Source organism: Stenella coeruleoalba, assembly GCF_951394435.1.
Source record: "Stenella coeruleoalba genome assembly, chromosome: 6".
Lineage (NCBI taxonomy): Eukaryota > Metazoa > Chordata > Mammalia > Artiodactyla > Delphinidae > Stenella > Stenella coeruleoalba.
In genome coordinates, this window is record NC_137151.1 from 31,089,269 (window position 1) to 31,109,632 (window position 20,364).

The 20,364-nt window shown below is 43.7% G+C and overlaps 1 long non-coding RNA gene across 11 annotated transcripts in view; it reads left to right on the forward strand.

The window, feature by feature from the left end:
• Positions 1-20,364, forward strand: part of LOC307188209 — a 1,799,555-nt gene that overhangs the window by 1,019,235 nt on the left and 759,956 nt on the right. The gene's annotated exons all lie outside the window — the stretch shown is intronic.

Genomic DNA, 20,364 nt, shown 5'->3' on the forward strand with positions numbered 1-20,364 from the left:
CTCTTTCGGAGACATAGCAATCCATAGGTTTTAAGATACTTACAAGTCAGGTACATTCTTAGGCGTTTAATATGCGGTGTTGAGTCCATTTCGTTGAGCAAGGAGTAGCTCTTGTCTATTCCATATTTGGCTTAAGGAACTTTATCTGTGCTCATTTCAATCTCTGGTTTTATGCAGCACCCCAACTCACCTTTCCCCTTAAGCAAGCATAAGTTGGTTTTCTAAATTTGAGACCCTGTTCTGTTCTGTAATTCAGTTCCTGTGTAGCCAAGTTTCCATTCCGTGTATTACTGATATCTTATGATGTTTCTTTTTCTGTGTGACTTATTTCAGTTAGAATCATCATACCTGAATCCACTCATTGTGCTGCTAAGGGCCTGATGACATAGATTTCATTGTTGAGTGATATTGCTTTGTAAGTGAATACCACAACTTCTTTATCCATTTTTCACTTTCTGCGAAGTTGAACTTGTACTGTAAACGAGGTTCTTGTAAACAGAGCCGTTCCAAACTTTGGGGTGGCTGTGTCTTTTTGATTTTAATTTCCCTAAGCTATAGGACCATAAGTGGAAGTGCCCTAGGCTCTGTTGCTTTGTTTTTTAGATGTTTCAGGAAACACCATACACTTCTCCCAAGTGTCTGTTGGCAATTTACATCCCGCCCATCAGCATAACAAGGCTCCCAGTTCTCAATGGCCTGTTGCCTTTCTGGATTTTACACTTTTTTCAGATGGCCCTTTTGACCGGGGGGAAGTGAGACTTCATTGTAGTGCAGATTTCCTTTGCAAGCTTGCTTGGTTGGCCAAAAAGGGCGTATGCGTTTTTTCCTGAATATATTCAGGAAAAAACACATACGCCCTTTTTGGCCAAGTGCATCATTGTGGACGTTCTGCCTCTTTTCCTATGCTTTCAATGCAATTCCAGTCTACCTCCTGAAATCGGTTTCCTGCAATTCTGCCCCGCTTTCAAGTCCTCTTGGCAGCCTTACTTCAGTCTATTTTTGGACGATAGCTGTCATTTATAACTCTGCAGGTTTGTGAATTACAGTGCCCCTGAGCTCCTTTCTTCAACTCGCTTTCTTTTGAGCTGGCCGCAACACCGCAGGATGGCTTCAGGCCCTAATCTGGTTCCGGTACGGCATGCTGAGCCTTTGGTTAATTCCTCTTCCTGGTGGGAAATGACAGTTAAATTTGCCCGTCCAGACACCTCCAGCTAGCCTCTCATTGGTTCTCGCTATTCCTGTTCATCTTCCGCAGAAATTGCAAACTGGGCCAAACAGGAGGTTAAAGGCGCTGACTCTCCAAGTGGGGAGAGTGTTAGTAAAGCGTCTGGAATGTTGCACCCGAGTACCAGGGGAGGAAAACTGAGACATATTTGAACACATCTCCCGTTCACATGGTTGATCGTACTTGGGTTCCACATGCATGTTTTAGCTGAAGGAAGAATACCTTAAACCTGGAGAGTTGAGACCCGTGTAATGGGTACCATGCAATATGACTTCAAAGGGTCTTCATTTGCTCACCGAACCTCTCCAATCCTATCACTGCTGCGTTTATGCCCCTGTACACATGCTTGATTCTCTTTTGGAGACATAGCAATCCATAGGTTTTACGATACTTACTAGTCAGGTACATTCTTAGGCGTTTAATATGCGGTGTTGAGTCCATTTCGTTGAGCAAGGAGTAGCTCTTGTCTATTCCATATTTGACTTAAGGAACTTTATCTGTGCTCATTTCAATCTCTGGTTTTATGCAGCACCCCAACTCACCTTTACCCTTAAGCAAGCATAAGTTGGTATTCTAAATTTGAGACCCTGTTCTGTTCTGTAATTCAGTTCCTGTGTAGCCAAGTTTCCATTCCGTGTATTACTGATATCTTATGATGTTTCTTTTTCTGTGTGACTTATTTCAGTTAGAATCATCATACCTGAATCCACTCATTGTGCTGCTAAGGGCCTGATGACACAGATTTCATTGCTGAGTGATATTGCTTTGTAAGTAAATACCACAACTTCTTTATCCATTTTTCACTTTCTGCGATGTTGAACTTGTACTGTAAACGAGGTTCTTGTAAACAGAGCCGTTCCAAACTTTGGGGTGGCTGTGTCTTTTTGATTTTAATTTCCCTAAGCTATAGGCCCATAAGTGGAAGTGCCCTAGGTTCTGTTGCTTTGTTTTTTAGATGTTTCAGGAAACACCATACACTTCTCCCGAGTGGTTGTTGGCAATTTACATCCCGCCCATCAGCATAACAAGGCTCCCAGTTCTCCATGGCCTGTCCTGCCTTTCTGGATTTTACACTGTTTTCAGATGGCCCTTTTGACCGGGGGGAAGTGAGACTTCATTGTAGTGCAGATTTCCTTTGCAAGCTTGCTTGGTTGGCCAAAAAGGGCGTATGCGTTTTTTCCTGAATATATTCAGGAAAAAACGCATACGCCCTTTTTGGCCAAGTGCATCATTGTGGACGTTCTGCCTCTTTTCCTATGCTTTCAATGCAATTCCAGTCTACCTCCTGAAATCGGTTTCCTGCAATTCTGCCCCGCTTTCAAGTCCTCTTGGCAGCCTTACTTCAGTCTATTTTTGGACGATAGCTGTCATTTATAACTCTGCAGGTTTGTGAATTACAGTGCCCCTGAGCTCCTTTCTTCAACTCGCTTTCTTGTGACCTGGCTGCAACACCACAGGATGGCTTCAGGCCCTAATCTGGTTCCGGCCCGGCATGCTGAGCCTTTGGTTAATTCCTCTTCCTGGTGGGAAATGAGAGTTAAATTTGCCCGTCCAGACACCTCCAGCTAGCCTCTCATTGGTTCTCGCTATTCCTGTTCATCTTCCGCAGAAATTGCAAACTGGGCCAAACAGGAGGTTAAAGGGACTGACTCTCCAAGTGGGGAGAGTGTTAGTAAAGCGTCTGGAATGTTGCACCCGAGTACCAGGGGAGGAAAACTGAGACATATTTGAACACGTCTCCCGATCACATGGTTGATCATACTCTAGGTTCCACATGCATGTTTTAGCTGAAGGAAGAATACCTTAAACCTGGGTAGTTGAAACCCGTGGAATGGGTACCATGCAATATGACTTCAAAGGGTCTTCATTTGCTCACCGAACCTCTCCAATCCTATCACTGCTGCGTTTATGCCCCTGTACACATGCTTGATTCTCTTTTGGAGACATAGCTATCCATAGGTTTTAAGATACTTACAAGTCAGGTACATTCTTAGGCGTTTAATATGCGGTGTTGAGTCCATTTCGTTGAGCAAGGAGTAGCTCTAGTCTATTCCATATTTGGCTTAAGGAACTTTATCTGTGCTCATTTCAATCTCTGGTTTTATGCAGCACCCCAACTCACCTTTACCCTTAAGCAAGCATAAGTTGGTTTTCTAAATTTGAGACCCTGTTCTGTTCTGTAATTCAGTTCCTGTGTAGCCAAGTTTCCATTCCGTGTATTACTGATATCTTATGATGTTTCTTTTTCTGTGTGACTTATTTCAGTTAGAATCATCATACCTGAATCCACTCATTGTGCTGCTAAGGGCCTGATGACATAGATTTCATTGCTGAGTGATATTGCTTTGTAAGTGTATACCACAACTTCTTTATCCATTTTTCACTTTCTGCGATGTTGAACTCGTACTGTAAACGAGGTTCTTGTAAACAGAGCCGTTCCAAACTTTGGGGTGGCTGTGTCTTTTTGATTTTAATTTCCCTAAGCTATAGGACCATAAGTGGAAGTGCCCTAGGTTCTGTTGCTTTGTTTTTTAGATGTTTCAGGAAACACCATACACTTCTCCCGAGTGGTTGTTGGCAATTTACATCCCGCCCATCAGCATAACAAGGCTCCCAGTTCTCCATGGCCTGTCCTGCCTTTCTGGATTTTACACTTTTTTCAGATGGCCCTTTTGACCGGGGGGAAGTGAGACTTCATTGTAGTGCAGATTTCCTTTGCAAGCTTGCTTGGTTGGCCAAAAAGGGCGTATGCGTTTTTTCCTGAATATATTCAGGAAAAAACGCATACGCCCTTTTTGGCCAAGTGCATCATTGTGGACGTTCTGCCTCTTTTCCTATGCTTTCAATGCAATTCCAGTCTACCTCCTGAAATCGGTTTCCTGCAATTCTGCCCCGCTTTCAAGTCCTCTTGGCAGCCTTACTTCAGTCTATTTTTGGACGATAGCTGTCATTTATAACTCTGCAGGTTTGTGAATTACAGTGCCCCTGAGCTCCTTTCTTCAACTCGCTTTCTTGTGACCTGGCCGCAACACCGCAGGATGGCTTCAGGCCCTAATCTGGTTCCGGCCCGGCATGCTGAGCCTTTGGTTAATTCCTCTTCCTGGTGGGAAATGAGAGTTAAATTTGCCCGACCAGACACCTCCAGCTAGCCTCTCATTGGTTCTCGCTATTCCTGTTCATCTTCCGCAGAAATTGCAAACTGGGCCAAACAGGAGGTTAAAGGGACTGACTCTCCAAGTGGGGAGAGTGTTAGTAAAGCGTCTGGAATGTTGCACCCGAGTACCAGGGGAGGAAAACTGAGACATATTTGAACACGTCTCCCGATCACATGGTTGATCATACCTTAGATTCCACATGCATGTTTTAGCTGAAGGAAGAATACCTTAAACCTGGGTAGTTGAAACCCGTGGAATGGGTACCATGCAATATGACTTCAAGGGTCTTCATTTGCTCACCGAACCTCTCCAATCCTATCACTGCTGCGTTTATGCCCCTGTACACATGCTTGATTCTCTTTTGGAGACATAGCAATCCATAGGTTTTACGATACTTACTAGTCAGGTACATTCTTAGGCGTTTAATATGCGGTGTTGAGTCCATTTCGTTGAGCAAGGAGTAGCTCTTGTCTATTCCATATTTGACTTAAGGAACTTTATCTGTGCTCATTTCAATCTCTGGTTTTATGCAGCACCCCAACTCACCTTTACCCTTAAGCAAGCATAAGTTGGTATTCTAAATTTGAGACCCTGTTCTGTTCTGTAATTCAGTTCCTGTGTAGCCAAGTTTCCATTCCGTGTATTACTGATATCTTATGATGTTTCTTTTTCTGTGTGACTTATTTCAGTTAGAATCATCATACCTGAATCCACTCATTGTGCTGCTAAGGGCCTGATGACACAGATTTCATTGCTGAGTGATATTGCTTTGTAAGTAAATACCACAACTTCTTTATCCATTTTTCACTTTCTGCGATGTTGAACTTGTACTGTAAACGAGGTTCTTGTAAACAGAGCCGTTCCAAACTTTGGGGTGGCTGTGTCTTTTTGATTTTAATTTCCCTAAGCTATAGGACCATAAGTGGAAGTGCCCTAGGTTCTGTTGCTTTGTTTTTTAGATGTTTCAGGAAACACCATACACTTCTCCCGAGTGGTTGTTGGCAATTTACATCCCGCCCATCAGCATAACAAGGCTCCCAGTTCTCCATGGCCTGTCCTGCCTTTCTGGATTTTACACTTTTTTCAGATGGCCCTTTTGACCGGGGGGAAGTGAGACTTCATTGTAGTGCAGATTTCCTTTGCAAGCTTGCTTGGTTGGCCAAAAAGGGCGTATGCGTTTTTTCCTGAATATATTCAGGAAAAAACGCATACGCCCTTTTTGGCCAAGTGCATCATTGTGGACGTTCTGCCTCTTTTCCTATGCTTTCAATGCAATTCCAGTCTACCTCCTGAAATCGGTTTCCTGCAATTCTGCCCCGCTTTCAAGTCCTCTTGGCAGCCTTACTTCAGTCTATTTTTGGACGATAGCTGTCATTTATAACTCTGCAGGTTTGTGAATTACAGTGCCCCTGAGCTCCTTTCTTCAACTCGCTTTCTTTTGAGCTGGCCGCAACACCGCAGGATGGCTTCAGGCCCTAATCTGGTTCCGGTACGGCACGCTGAGCCTTTGGTTATTTCCTCTTCCTGGTGGGAAATGAGAGTTAAATTTGCCCGTCCAGACACCTCCAGCTAGCCTCTCATTGGTTCTCGCTATTCCTGTTCATCTTCCGCAGAAATTGCAAAGTGGGCCAAACAGGAGGTTAAAGGCGCTGACTCTCCAAGTGGGGAGAGTGTTAGTAAAGCGTCTGGAATGTTGCACCCGAGTACCAGGGGAGGAAAACTGAGACATATTTGAACACGTCTCCCGTTCACATGGTTGATCGTACTTGGGTTCCACATGCATGTTTTAGCTGAAGGAAGAATACCTTAAACCTGGAGAGTGGAGACCCGTGTAATGGGTACCATGCAATATGACTTCAAAGGGTCTTCATTTGCTCACCGAACCTCTCCAATCCTATCACTGCTGCGTTTATGCCCCTGTACACATGCTTGATTCTCTTTTGGAGACATAGCAATCCATAGGTTTTACGATACTTACTAGTCAGGTACATTCTTAGGCGTTTAATATGCGGTGTTGAGTCCATTTCATTGAGCAAGGAGTAGCTCTTGTCTATTCCATATTTGACTTAAGGAACTTTATCTGTGCTCATTTCAATCTCTGGTTTTATGCAGCATCCCAACTCACCTTTACCCTTAAGCAAGCATAAGTTGGTATTCTAAATTTGAGACCCTGTTCTGTTCTGTAATTCAGTTCCTGTGTAGCCAAGTTTACATTCCGTGTATTACTGATATCTTATGATGTTTCTTTTTCTGTGTGACTTATTTCAGTTAGAATCATCATACCTGAATCCACTCATTGTGCTGCTAAGGGCCTGATGACATAGATTTCATTGCTGAGTGATATTGCTTTGTAAGTAAATACCACAACTTCTTTATCCATTTTTCACTTTCTGCGATGTTGAACTTGTACTGTAAACGAGGTTCTTGTAAACAGAGCCGTTCCAAACTTTGGGGTGGCTGTGTCTTTTTGATTTTAATTTCCCTAAGCTATAGGACCATAAGTGGAAGTGCCCTAGGTTCTGTTGCTTTGTTTTTTAGATGTTTCAGGAAACACCATACACTTTTCCCAAGTGGTTGTTGGCAATTTACATCCCACCCATCAGCATAACAAGGCTCCCAGTTCTCCATGGCCTGTCCTGCCTTTCTGGATTTTACACTGTTTTCAGATGGCCCTTTTGACCGGGGGGAAGTGAGACTTCATTGTAGTGCAGATTTCCTTTGCAAGCTTGCTTGGTTGGCCAAAAAGGGCGTATGCGTTTTTTCCTGAATATATTCAGGAAAAAACGCATACGCCCTTTTTGGCCAAGTGCATCATTGTGGACGTTCTGTCTCTTTTCCTATGCTTTCAATGCAATTCCAGTCTACCTCCTGAAATCGGTTTCCTGCAATTCTGCCCCGCTTTCAAGTCCTCTTGGCAGCCTTACTTCAGTCTATTTTTGGATGATAGCTGTCATTTATAACTCTGCAGGTTTGTGAATTACAGTGCCCCTGAGCTCCTTTCTTCAACTCGCTTTCTTGTGACCTGGCCGCAACACCGCAGGATGGCTTCAGGCCCTAATCTGGTTCCGGCCCGGCATGCTGAGCCTTTGGTTAATTCCTCTTCCTGGTGGGAAATGAGAGTTAAATTTGCCCGTCCAGACACCTCCAGCTAGCCTCTCATTGGTTCTCGCTATTCCTGTTCATCTTCCGCAGAAATTGCAAACTGGGCCAAACAGGAGGTTAAAGGGACTGACTCTCCAAGTGGGGAGAGTGTTAGTAAAGCGTCTGGAATGTTGCACCCGAGTACCAGGGGAGGAAAACTGAGACATATTTGAACACGTCTCCCGATCACATGGTTGATCATACTCTAGGTTCCACATGCATGTTTTAGCTGAAGGAAGAATACCTTAAACCTGGGTAGTTGAAACCCGTGGAATGGGTACCATGCAATATGACTTCAAAGGGTCTTCATTTGCTCACCGAACCTCTCCAATCTTATCACTGCTGCGTTTATGCCCCTGTACACATGCTTGATTCTCTTTTGGAGACATAGCTATCCATAGGTTTTAAGATACTTACAAGTCAGGTACATTCTTAGGCGTTTAATATGCGGTGTTGAGTCCATTTCGTTGAGCAAGGAGTAGCTCTAGTCTATTCCATATTTGGCTTAAGGAACTTTATCTGTGCTCATTTCAATCTCTGGTTTTATGCAGCACCCCAACTCACCTTTACCCTTAAGCAAGCATAAGTTGTTTTTCTAAATTTGAGACCCTGTTCTGTTCTGTAATTCAGTTCCTGTGTAGCCAAGTTTCCATTCCGTGTATTACTGATATCTTATGATGTTTCTTTTTCTGTGTGACTTATTTCAGTTAGAATCATCATACCTGAATCCACTCATTGTGCTGCTAAGGGCCTGATGACATAGATTTCATTGCTGAGTGATATTGCTTTGTAAGTGAATACCACAACTTCTTTATCCATTTTTCACTTTCTGCGATGTTGAACTTGTACTGTAAACGAGGTTCTTGTAAACAGAGCCGTTCCAAACTTTGGGGTGGCTGTGTCTTTTTGATTTTAATTTCCCTAAGCTATAGGACCATAAGTGGAAGTGCCCTAGGTTCTGTTGCTTTGTTTTTTAGATGTTTCAGGAAACACCATACACTTCTCCCGAGTGGTTTTTGGCAATTTACATCCCGCCCATCAGCATAACAAGGCTCCCAGTTCTCCATGGCCTGTCCTGCCTTTCTGGATTTTACACTTTTTTCAGATGGCCCTTTTGACCGGGGGGAAGTGAGACTTCATTGTAGTGCAGATTTCCTTTGCAAGCTTGCTTGGTTGGCCAAAAAGGGCGTATGCGTTTTTTCCTGAATATTTCAGGAAAAAACGCATACGCCCTTTTTGGCCAAGTGCATCATTGTGGACGTTCTGCCTCTTTTCCTATGCTTTCAATGCAATTCCAGTCTACCTCCTGAAATCGGTTTCCTGCAATTCTGCCCCGCTTTCAAGTCCTCTTGGCAGCCTTACTTCAGTCTATTTTTGGACGATAGCTGTCATTTATAACTCTGCAGGTTTGTGAATTACAGTGCCCCTGAGCTCCTTTCTTCAACTCGCTTTCTTTTGAGCTGGCCGCAACACCGCAGGATGGCTTCAGGCCCTAATCTGGTTCCGGCACGGCACGCTGACCTTTGGTTAATTCCTCTTCCTGGTGGGAAATGAGAGTTAAATTTGCCCGTCCAGACACCTCCAGCTAGCCTCTCATTGGTTCTCGCTATTCCTGTTCATCTTCCACAGATATTGCAAACTGGGCCAAACAGGAGGTTAAAGGGACTGACTCTCCAAGTCGGGAGAGTGTTAGTAAAGCGTCTGGAATGTTGCACCCGAGTACCAGGGTACGAAAACTGAGACATATTTGAACACGTCTCCCGATCACATGGTTGATCATACTCTAGGTTACACATGCATGTTTTAGCTGAAGGAAGAATACCTTAAACCTGGGTAGTTGAAACCCGTGGAATGGGTACCATGCAATATGACTTCAAAGGGTCTTCCTTTGCACACCGAACCTCTCCAATCCTATCACTGCTGCGTTTATGCCCCTGTACACATGCTTGATTCTCTTTTGGAGACATAGCAATCCATAGGTTTTAAGATACTTACTAGTCAGGTACATTCTTAGGCGTTTAATATGGGGTGTTGAGTCCATTTTGTTGAGCAAGGAGTAGCTCTTGTCTATTCCATATTTGGCTTAAGGAACTTTATCTGTGCTCATTTCAATCTCTGGTTTTATGCAGCACCCCAACTCACCTTTACCCTTAAGCAAGCATAAGTTGGTTTTCTAAATTTGAGACCCTGTTCTGTTCTGTAATTCAGTTCCTGTGTAGCCAAGTTTACATTCCGTGTATTACTGATATCTTATGATGTTTCTTTTTCTGTGTGACTTACTTCAGTTAGAATCATCATACCTGAATCCACTCATTGTGCTGCTAAGGGCCTGATGACACAGATTTCATTGCTGAGTGATATTGCTTTGTAAGTGAATACCACAACTTATTTATCCATTTTTCACTTTTTGCGATGTTGAACTTGTACTGTAAACGAGGTTCTTGTAAAGAGAGGCGTCTCAAAATTTGGGGTGGCTGTGTCTTTTTGATTTTAATTTCCCTAAGCTATAGGACAATAAGTGGAAGTGCCCTAGGCTCTGTTGCTTTGTTTTTTAGATGTTTCAGGAAACACCATACACTTCTCCTGAGTGTCTGTTGGCAATTTACATCCCGCCCATCAGCATAACAAGGCTCCCAGTTCTCAATGGCCTGTTGCCTTTCTGGATTTTACACTTTTTTCAGATGGCCCTTTTGACCGGGGGGAAGTGAGACTTCATTGTAGTGCAGATTTCCTTTGCAAGCTTGCTTGGTTGGCCAAAAAGGGCGTATGCGTTTTTTCCTGAATATATTCAGGAAAAAACGCATACGCCCTTTTTGGCCAAGTGCATCATTGTGGACGTTCTGCCTCTTTTCCTATGCTTTCAATGCAATTCCAGTCTACCTCCTGAAATCGGTTTCCTGCAATTCTGCCCCGCTTTCAAGTCCTCTTGGCAGCCTTACTTCAGTCTATTTTTGGACGATAGCTGTCATTTATAACTCTGAAGGTTTGTGAATTACAGTGCCCCTGAGCTCCTTTCTTCAACTCGCTTTCTTGTGACCTGGCCGCAACACCGCAGGATGGCTTCAGGCCCTAATCTGGTTCCGGCCCGGCACGCTGAGCCTTTGGTTATTTCCTCTTCCTGGTGGGAAATGAGAGTTAAATTTGCCCGTCCAGACACCTCCAGCTAGTCTCTCATTGGTTCTCGCTATTCCTGTTCATCTTCCGCAGAAATTGCAAACTGGGCCAAACAGGAGGTTAAAGGCGCTGACTCTCCAAGTGGGGAGAGTGTTAGTAAAGCGTCTGGAATGTTGCACCCGAGTACCAGGGGAGGAAAACTGAGACATATTTGAACACATCTCCCGTTCACATGGTTGATCATACTTGGGTTGCACATCCATGTTTTAGCTGAAGGAAGAATACCTTAAACCTGGAGAGTGGAGACCCGTGTAATGGGTACCATGCAATATGACTTCAAAGGGTCTTCATTTGCTCACCGAACCTCTCCAATCCTATCACTGCTGCGTTTATGCCCCTGTACACATGCTTGATTCTCTTTTGGAGACATAGCAATCCATAGGTTTTACGATACTTACTAGTCAGGTACATTCTTAGGCGTTTAATATGCGGTGTTGAGTCCATTTCATTGAGCAAGGAGTAGCTCTTGTCTATTCCATATTTGACTTAAGGAACTTTATCTGTGCTCATTTCAATCTCTGGTTTTATGCAGCACCCCAACTCACCTTTACCCTTAAGCAAGCATAAGTTGGTATTCTAAATTTGAGACCCTGTTCTGTTCTGTAATTCAGTTCCTGTGTAGCCAAGTTTACATTCCGTGTATTACTGATATCTTATGATGTTTCTTTTTCTGTGTGACTTATTTCAGTTAGAATCATCATACCTGAATCCACTCATTGTGCTGCTAAGGGCCTGATGACATAGATTTCATTGCTGAGTGATATTGCTTTGTAAGTAAATACCACAACTTCTTTATCCATTTTTCACTTTCTGCGATGTTGAACTTGTACTGTAAACGAGGTTCTTGTAAACAGAGCCGTTCCAAACTTTGGGGTTGGTGTGTCTTTTTGATTTTAATTTCCCTAAGCTATAGGACCATAAGTGGAAGTGCATTAGGTTCTGTTGCTTTGTTTTTTAGATGTTTCAGGAAACACCATACACTTTTCCCAAGTGGTTGTTGGCAATTTACATCCCACCCATCAGCATAACAAGGCTCCCATTTCTCCATGGCCTGTCCTGCCTTTCTGGATTTTACACTGTTTTCAGATGGCCCTTTTGACCGGGGGGAAGTGAGACTTCATTGTAGTGCAGATTTCCTTTGCAAGCTTGCTTGGTTGGCCAAAAAGGGCGTATGCGTTTTTTCCTGAATATATTCAGGAAAAAACGCATACGCCCTTTTTGGCCAAGTGCATCATTGTGGACGTTCTGTCTCTTTTCCTATGCTTTCAATGCAATTCCAGTCTACCTCCTGAAATCGGTTTCCTGCAATTCTGCCCCGCTTTCAAGTCCTCTTGGCAGCCTTACTTCAGTCTATTTTTGGATGATAGCTGTCATTTATAACTCTGCAGGTTTGTGAATTACAGTGCCCCTGAGCTCCTTTCTTCAACTCGCTTTCTTGTGACCTGGCCGCAACACCGCAGGATGGCTTCAGGCCCTAATCTGGTTCCGGCCCGGCATGCTGAGCCTTTGGTTAATTCCTCTTCCTGGTGGGAAATGAGAGTTAAATTTGCCCGTCCAGACACCTCCAGCTAGCCTCTCATTGGTTCTCGCTATTCCTGTTCATCTTCCGCAGAAATTGCAAACTGGGCCAAACAGGAGGTTAAAGGGACTGACTCTCCAAGTGGGGAGAGTGTTAGTAAAGCGTCTGGAATGTTGCACCCGAGTACCAGGGGAGGAAAACTGAGACATATTTGAACACGTCTCCCGATCACATGGTTGATCATACTCTAGGTTCCACATGCATGTTTTAGCTGAAGGAAGAATACCTTAAACCTGGGTAGTTGAAACCCGTGGAATGGGTACCATGCAATATGACTTCAAAGGGTCTTCATTTGCTCACCGAACCTCTCCAATCTTATCACTGCTGCGTTTATGCCCCTGTACACATGCTTGATTCTCTTTTGGAGACATAGCTATCCATAGGTTTTAAGATACTTACAAGTCAGGTACATTCTTAGGCGTTTAATATGCGGTGTTGAGTCCATTTCGTTGAGCAAGGAGTAGCTCTAGTCTATTCCATATTTGGCTTAAGGAACTTTATCTGTGCTCATTTCAATCTCTGGTTTTATGCAGCACCCCAACTCACCTTTACCCTTAAGCAAGCATAAGTTGTTTTTCTAAATTTGAGACCCTGTTCTGTTCTGTAATTCAGTTCCTGTGTAGCCAAGTTTCCATTCCGTGTATTACTGATATCTTATGATGTTTCTTTTTCTGTGTGACTTATTTCAGTTAGAATCATCATACCTGAATCCACTCATTGTGCTGCTAAGGGCCTGATGACATAGATTTCATTGCTGAGTGATATTGCTTTGTAAGTGAATACCACAACTTCTTTATCCATTTTTCACTTTCTGCGATGTTGAACTTGTACTGTAAACGAGGTTCTTGTAAACAGAGCCGTTCCAAACTTTGGGGTGGCTGTGTCTTTTTGATTTTAATTTCCCTAAGCTATAGGACCATAAGTGGAAGTGCCCTAGGTTCTGTTGCTTTGTTTTTTAGATGTTTCAGGAAACACCATACACTTCTCCCGAGTGGTTTTTGGCAATTTACATCCCGCCCATCAGCATAACAAGGCTCCCAGTTCTCCATGGCCTGTCCTGCCTTTCTGGATTTTACACTTTTTTCAGATGGCCCTTTTGACCGGGGGGAAGTGAGACTTCATTGTAGTGCAGATTTCCTTTGCAAGCTTGCTTTGTTGGCCAAAAAGGGCGTATGCGTTTTTTCCTGAATATTTCAGGAAAAAACGCATACGCCCTTTTTGGCCAAGTGCATCATTGTGGACGTTCTGCCTCTTTTCCTATGCTTTCAATGCAATTCCAGTCTACCTCCTGAAATCGGTTTCCTGCAATTCTGCCCCGCTTTCAAGTCCTCTTGGCAGCCTTACTTCAGTCTATTTTTGGACGATAGCTGTCATTTATAACTCTGCAGGTTTGTGAATTACAGTGCCCCTGAGCTCCTTTCTTCAACTCGCTTTCTTTTGAGCTGGCCGCAACACCGCAGGATGGCTTCAGGCCCTAATCTGGTTCCGGCACGGCACACTGAGCCTTTGGTTAATTCCTCTTCCTGGTGGGAAATGAGAGTTAAATTTGCCCGTCCAGACACCTCCAGCTAGCCTCTCATTGGTTCTCGCTATTCCTGTTCATCTTCCACAGATATTGCAAACTGGGCCAAACAGGAGGTTAAAGGGACTGACTCTCCAAGTCGGGAGAGTGTTAGTAAAGCGTCTGGAATGTTGCACCCGAGTACCAGGGTACGAAAACTGAGACATATTTGAACACGTCTCCCGATCACATGGTTGATCATACTCTAGGTTCCACATGCATGTTTTAGCTGAAGGAAGAATACCTTAAACCTGGGTAGTTGAAACCCGTGGAATGGGTACCATGCAATATGACTTCAAAGGGTCTTCATTTGCACACCGAACCTCTCCAATCCTATCACTGCTGCGTTTATGCCCCTGTACACATGCTTGATTCTCTTTTGGAGACATAGCAATCCATAGGTTTTAAGATACTTACTAGTCAGGTACATTCTTAGGCGTTTAATATGGGGTGTTGAGTCCATTTTGTTGAGCAAGGAGTAGCTCTTGTCTATTCCATATTTGGCTTAAGGAACTTTATCTGTGCTCATTTCAATCTCTGGTTTTATGCAGCACCCCAACTCACCTTTACCCTTAAGCAAGCATAAGTTGGTTTTCTAAATTTGAGACCCTGTTCTGTTCTGTAATTCAGTTCCTGTGTAGCCAAGTTTACATTCCGTGTATTACTGATATCTTATGATGTTTCTTTTTCTGTGTGACTTACTTCAGTTAGAATCATCATACCTGAATCCACTCATTGTGCTGCTAAGGGCCTGATGACACAGATTTCATTGCTGAGTGATATTGCTTTGTAAGTGAATACCACAACTTATTTATCCATTTTTCACTTTTTGCGATGTTGAACTTGTACTGTAAACGAGGTTCTTGTAAAGAGAGGCGTCTCAAAATTTGGGGTGGCTGTGTCTTTTTGATTTTAATTTCCCTAAGCTATAGGACAATAAGTGGAAGTGCCCTAGGCTCTGTTGCTTTGTTTTTTAGATGTTTCAGGAAACACCATACACTTCTCCTGAGTGTCTGTTGGCAATTTACATCCCGCCCAACAGCATAACAAGGCTCCCAGTTCTCAATGGCCTGTTGCCTTTCTGGATTTTACACTTTTTTCAGATGGCCCTTTTGACCGGGGGGAAGTGAGACTTCATTGTAGTGCAGATTTCCTTTGCAAGCTTGCTTGGTTGGCCAAAAAGGGCGTATGCGTTTTTTCCTGAATATATTCAGGAAAAAACGCATACGCCCTTTTTGGCCAAGTGCATCATTGTGGACGTTCTGCCTCTTTTCCTATGCTTTCAATGCAATTCCAGTCTACCTCCTGAAATCGGTTTCCTGCAATTCTGCCCCGCTTTCAAGTCCTCTTGGCAGCCTTACTTCAGTCTATTTTTGGACGATAGCTGTCATTTATAACTCTGCAGGTTTGTGAATTACAGTGCCCCTGAGCTCCTTTCTTCAACTCGCTTTCTTGTGACTTGGCCGCAACACCGCAGGATGGCTTCAGGCCCTAATCTGGTTCCGGCCCGGCACGCTGAGCCTTTGGTTATTTCCTCTTCCTGTTGGGAAATGAGAGTTAAATTTGCCCGTCCAGACACCTCCAGCTAGTCTCTCATTGGTTCTCGCTATTCCTGTTCATCTTCCGCAGAAATTGCAAACTGGGCCAAACAGGAGGTTAAAGGCGCTGACTCTCCAAGTGGGGAGAGTGTTAGTAAAGCGTCTGGAATATTGCACCCGAGTACCAAGGGAGGAAAACTGAGACATATTTGAACACATCTCCCGTTCACATGGTTGATCATACTTGGGTTGCACATCCATGTTTTAGCTGAAGGAAGAATACCTTAAACCTGGAGAGTTAAGACCCGTGTAATGGGTACCATGCAATATGACTTCAAAGGGTCTTCATTTGCTCACCGAACCTCTCCAATCCTATCACTGCTGCGTTTATGCCCCTGTACACATGCTTGATTCTCTTTCAGAGACATAGCAATCCATAGGTTTTAAGATACTTACTAGTCAAGTACATTCTTAGGCGTTTAATATGCGGTGTTGAATCCATTTCGTTGAGCAAGGAGTAGCTCTTGTCTATTCCATATTTGACTTAAGAAACTTTATCTGTGCTCATTTCAATCTCTGGTTTTATGCAGCACCCCAACTCACCTTTACCCTTAAGCAAGCATAAGTTGGTTTTCTAAATTTGAGACCCTGTTCTGTTCTGTAATTCAGTTCCTGTGTAGCCAAGTTTACATTCCGTGTATTAGTGATATCTTATGATGTTTCTTTTTCTATGTGACTTACTTCAGTTAGAATCATCATACCTGAATCCACTCATTGTGCTGCTAAGGGCCTGATGACACAGATTTCATTGCTGAGTGATATTGCTTTGTAAGTAAATACCACAACTTCTTTATCCATTTTTCACTTTCTGCGATGTTGAACTTGTACTGTAAACGAGGTTCTTGTAAACAGAGCCGTTCCAAACTTTGGGGTGGCTGTGTCTTTTTGATTTTAATTTCCCTAAGCTATAGGACCATAAGTGGAAGTGCCCTAGGTTCTGTTGCTTTGTTTTTTAGATGTTTCAGGAAAAACCATACACTTCTCCCGAGTGTCTGTTGGCAATTTACATCCCGCCCATCAGCATAACAAGGCTCCCAGTTCTCCATGGCCTGTCCTGCCTTTCTGGATTTTACACTTTTTTCAGATGGCCCTTTTGACCGGGGGGAAGTGAGACTTCATTGTAGTGCAGATTTCCTTTGCAAGCTTGCTTGGTTGGCCAAAAAGGGCGTATGCGTTTTTTCCTGAATATATTCAGGAAAAAACGCATACGCCCTTTTTGGCCAAGTGCATCATTGTGGGCGTTCTGCCTCTTTTCCTATGCTTTCAATGCAATTCCAGTCTACCTCCTGAAATCGGTTTCCTGCAATTCTGCCCCGCTTTCAAGTCCTCTTGGCAGCCTTACTTCAGTCTATTTTTGGATGATAGCTGTCATTTATAACTCTGCAGGTTTGTGAATTACAGTGCCCCTGAGCTCCTTTCTTCAACTCGCTTTCTTGTGACCTGGCCGCAACACCGAAGGATGGCTTCAGGCCCTAATCTGGTTCCGGCCCGGCATGCTGAGCCTTTGGTTAATTCCTCTTCCTGGTGGGAAATGAGAGTTAAATTTGCCCGTCCAGACACCTCCAGCTAGCCTCTCATTGGTTCTCGCTATTCCTGTTCATCTTCCGCAGAAATTGCAAACTGGGCCAAACAGGAGGTTAAAGGGACTGACTCTCCAAGTGGGGAGAGTGTTAGTAAAGCGTCTGGAATGTTGCACCCGAGTACCAGGGGAGGAAAACTGAGACATATTTGAACACGTCTCCCGATCACATGGTTGATCATACTCTAGGTTCCACATGCATGTTTTAGCTGAAGGAAGAATACCTTAAACCTGGGTAGTTGAAACCCGTGGAATGGGTACCATGCAATATGACTTCAAAGGGTCTTCATTTGCTCACCGAACCTCTCCAATCTTATCACTGCTGCGTTTATGCCCCTGTACACATGCTTGATTCTCTTTTGGAGACATAGCTATCCATAGGTTTTAAGATACTTACAAGTCAGGTACATTCTTAGGCGTTTAATATGCGGTGTTGAGTCCATTTCGTTGAGCAAGGAGTAGCTCTAGTCTATTCCATATTTGGCTTAAGGAACTTTATCTGTGCTCATTTCAATCTCTGGTTTTATGCAGCACCCCAACTCACCTTTACCCTTAAGCAAGCATAAGTTGTTTTTCTAAATTTGAGACCCTGTTCTGTTCTGTAATTCAGTTCCTGTGTAGCCAAGTTTCCATTCCGTGTATTACTGATATCTTATGATGTTTCTTTTTCTGTGTGACTTATTTCAGTTAGAATCATCATACCTGAATCCACTCATTGTGCTGCTAAGGGCCTGATGACATAGATTTCATTGCTGAGTGATATTGCTTTGTAAGTGAATACCACAACTTCTTTATCCATTTTTCACTTTCTGCGATGTTGAACTTGTACTGTAAACGAGGTTCTTGTAAACAGAGCCGTTCCAAACTTTGGGGTGGCTGTGTCTTTTTGATTTTAATTTCCCTAAACTATAGGACCATAAGTGGAAGTGCCCTAGGTTCTGTTGCTTTGTTTTTTAGATGTTTCAGGAAACACCATACACTTCTCCCGAGTGGTTTTTGGCAATTTACATCCCGCCCATCAGCATAACAAGGCTCCCAGTTCTCCATGGCCTGTCCTGCCTTTCTGGATTTTACACTTTTTTCAGATGGCCCTTTTGACCGGGGGGAAGTGAGACTTCATTGTAGTGCAGATTTCCTTTGCAAGCTTGCTTGGTTGGCCAAAAAGGGCGTATGCGTTTTTTCCTGAATATATTCAGGAAAAAACGCATACGCCCTTTTTGGCCAAGTGCATCATTGTGGACGTTCTGCCTCTTTTCCTATGCTTTCAATGCAATTCCAGTCTACCTCCTGAAATCGGTTTCCTGCAATTCTGCCCCGCTTTCAAGTCCTCTTGGCAGCCTTACTTCAGTCTATTTTTGGACGATAGCTGTCATTTATAACTCTGCAGGTTTGTGAATTACAGTGCCCCTGAGCTCCTTTCTTCAACTCGCTTTCTTTTGAGCTGGCCGCAACACCGCAGGATGGCTTCAGGCCCTAATCTGGTTCCGGCACGGCACGCTGAGCCTTTGGTTAATTCCTCTTCCTGGTGGGAAATGAGAGTTAAATTTGCCCGTCCAGACACCTCCAGCTAGCCTCTCATTGGTTCTCGCTATTCCTGTTCATCTTCCACAGATATTGCAAACTGGGCCAAACAGGAGGTTAAAGGGACTGACTCTCCAAGTGGGGAGAGTGTTAGTAAAGCGTCTGGAATGTTGCACCCGAGTACCAGGGTACGAAAACTGAGACATATTTGAACACGTCTCCCGATCACATGGTTGATCATACTCTAGGTTACACATGCATGTTTTAGCTGAAGGAAGAATACCTTAAACCTGGGTAGTTGAAACCCGTGGAATGGGTACCATGCAATATGACTTCAAAGGGTCTTCATTTGCACACCGAACCTCTCCAATCCTATCACTGCTGCGTTTATGCCCCTGTACACATGCTTGATTCTCTTTTGGAGACATAGCAATCCATAGGTTTTAAGATACTTACTAGTCAGGTACATTCTTAGGCGTTTAATATGGGGTGTTGAGTCCATTTTGTTGAGCAAGGAGTAGCTCTTGTCTATTCCATATTTGGCTTAAGGAACTTTATCTGTGCTCATTTCAATCTCTGGTTTTATGCAGCACCCCAACTCACCTTTACCCTTAAGCAAGCATAAGTTGGTTTTCTAAATTTGAGACCCTGTTCTGTTCTGTAATTCAGTTCCTGTGTAGCCAAGTTTCCATTCCGTGTATTACTGATATCTTATGATGTTTCTTTTTCTGTGTGACTTACTTCAGTTAGAATCATCATACCTGAATCCACTCATTGTGCTGCTAAGGGCCTGATGACACAGATTTCATTGCTGAGTGATATTGCTTTGTAAGTAAATACCACAACTTCTTTATCCATTTTTCACTTTCTGCGATGTTGAACTTGTACTGTAAACGAGGTTCTTGTAAACAGAGGCGTCCCAAACTTTAGGGTGGCTGTTTCTTTTTGATTTTAATTTCCCTAAGCTATAGGACCATAAGTGGCAGTGCACTAGGCTCTGTTGCTTTGTTTTTTAGATGTTTCAGGAAACACCATACACTTCTCCGGAGTGTCTGTTGGCAATTTACATCCCGCCCATCAGCATAACAAGGCTCCCAGTTCTCCATGGCCTGTCCTGCCTTTCTGGTTTTTACACTTTTTTCAGATGGCCCTTTTGACCGGGGGGAAGTGAGACTTCATTGTAGTGCAGATTTCCTTTGCAAGCTTGCTTGGTTGGCCAAAAAGGGCGTATGCGTTTTTTCCTGAATATATTCAGGAAAAAACGCATACGCCCTTTTTGGCCAAGTGCATCATTGTGGACGTTCTGCCTCTTTTCCTATGCTTTCAATGCAATTCCAGTCTACCTCCTGAAATCGGTTTCCTGCAATTCTGCCCCGCTTTCAAGTCCTCTTGGCAGCCTTACTTCAGTCTATTTTTGGACGATAGCTGTCATTTATAACTCTGCAGGTTTGTGAATTACAGTGCCCCTGAGCTCCTTTCTTCAACTCGCTTTCTTGTGACCTGGCCGCAACACCGCAGGATGGCTTCAGGCCCTAATCTGGTTCCGGCCCGGCACGCTGAGCCTTTGGTTAATTCTTCTTACTGGTGGGAAATGAGAGTTAAATTTGCCCGTCCAGACACCTCCAGCTAGTCTCTCATTGGTTCTCGCTATTCCTGTTCATCTTCCGCAGAAATTGCAAACTGGGCCAAACAGGAGGTTAAAGGCGCTGACTCTCCAAGTGGGGAGAGTGTTAGTAAAGCGTCTGGAATATTGCACCCGAGTACCAGGGGAGGAAAACTGAGACATATTTGAACACATCTCCCGTTCACATGGTTGATCATACTTGGGTTG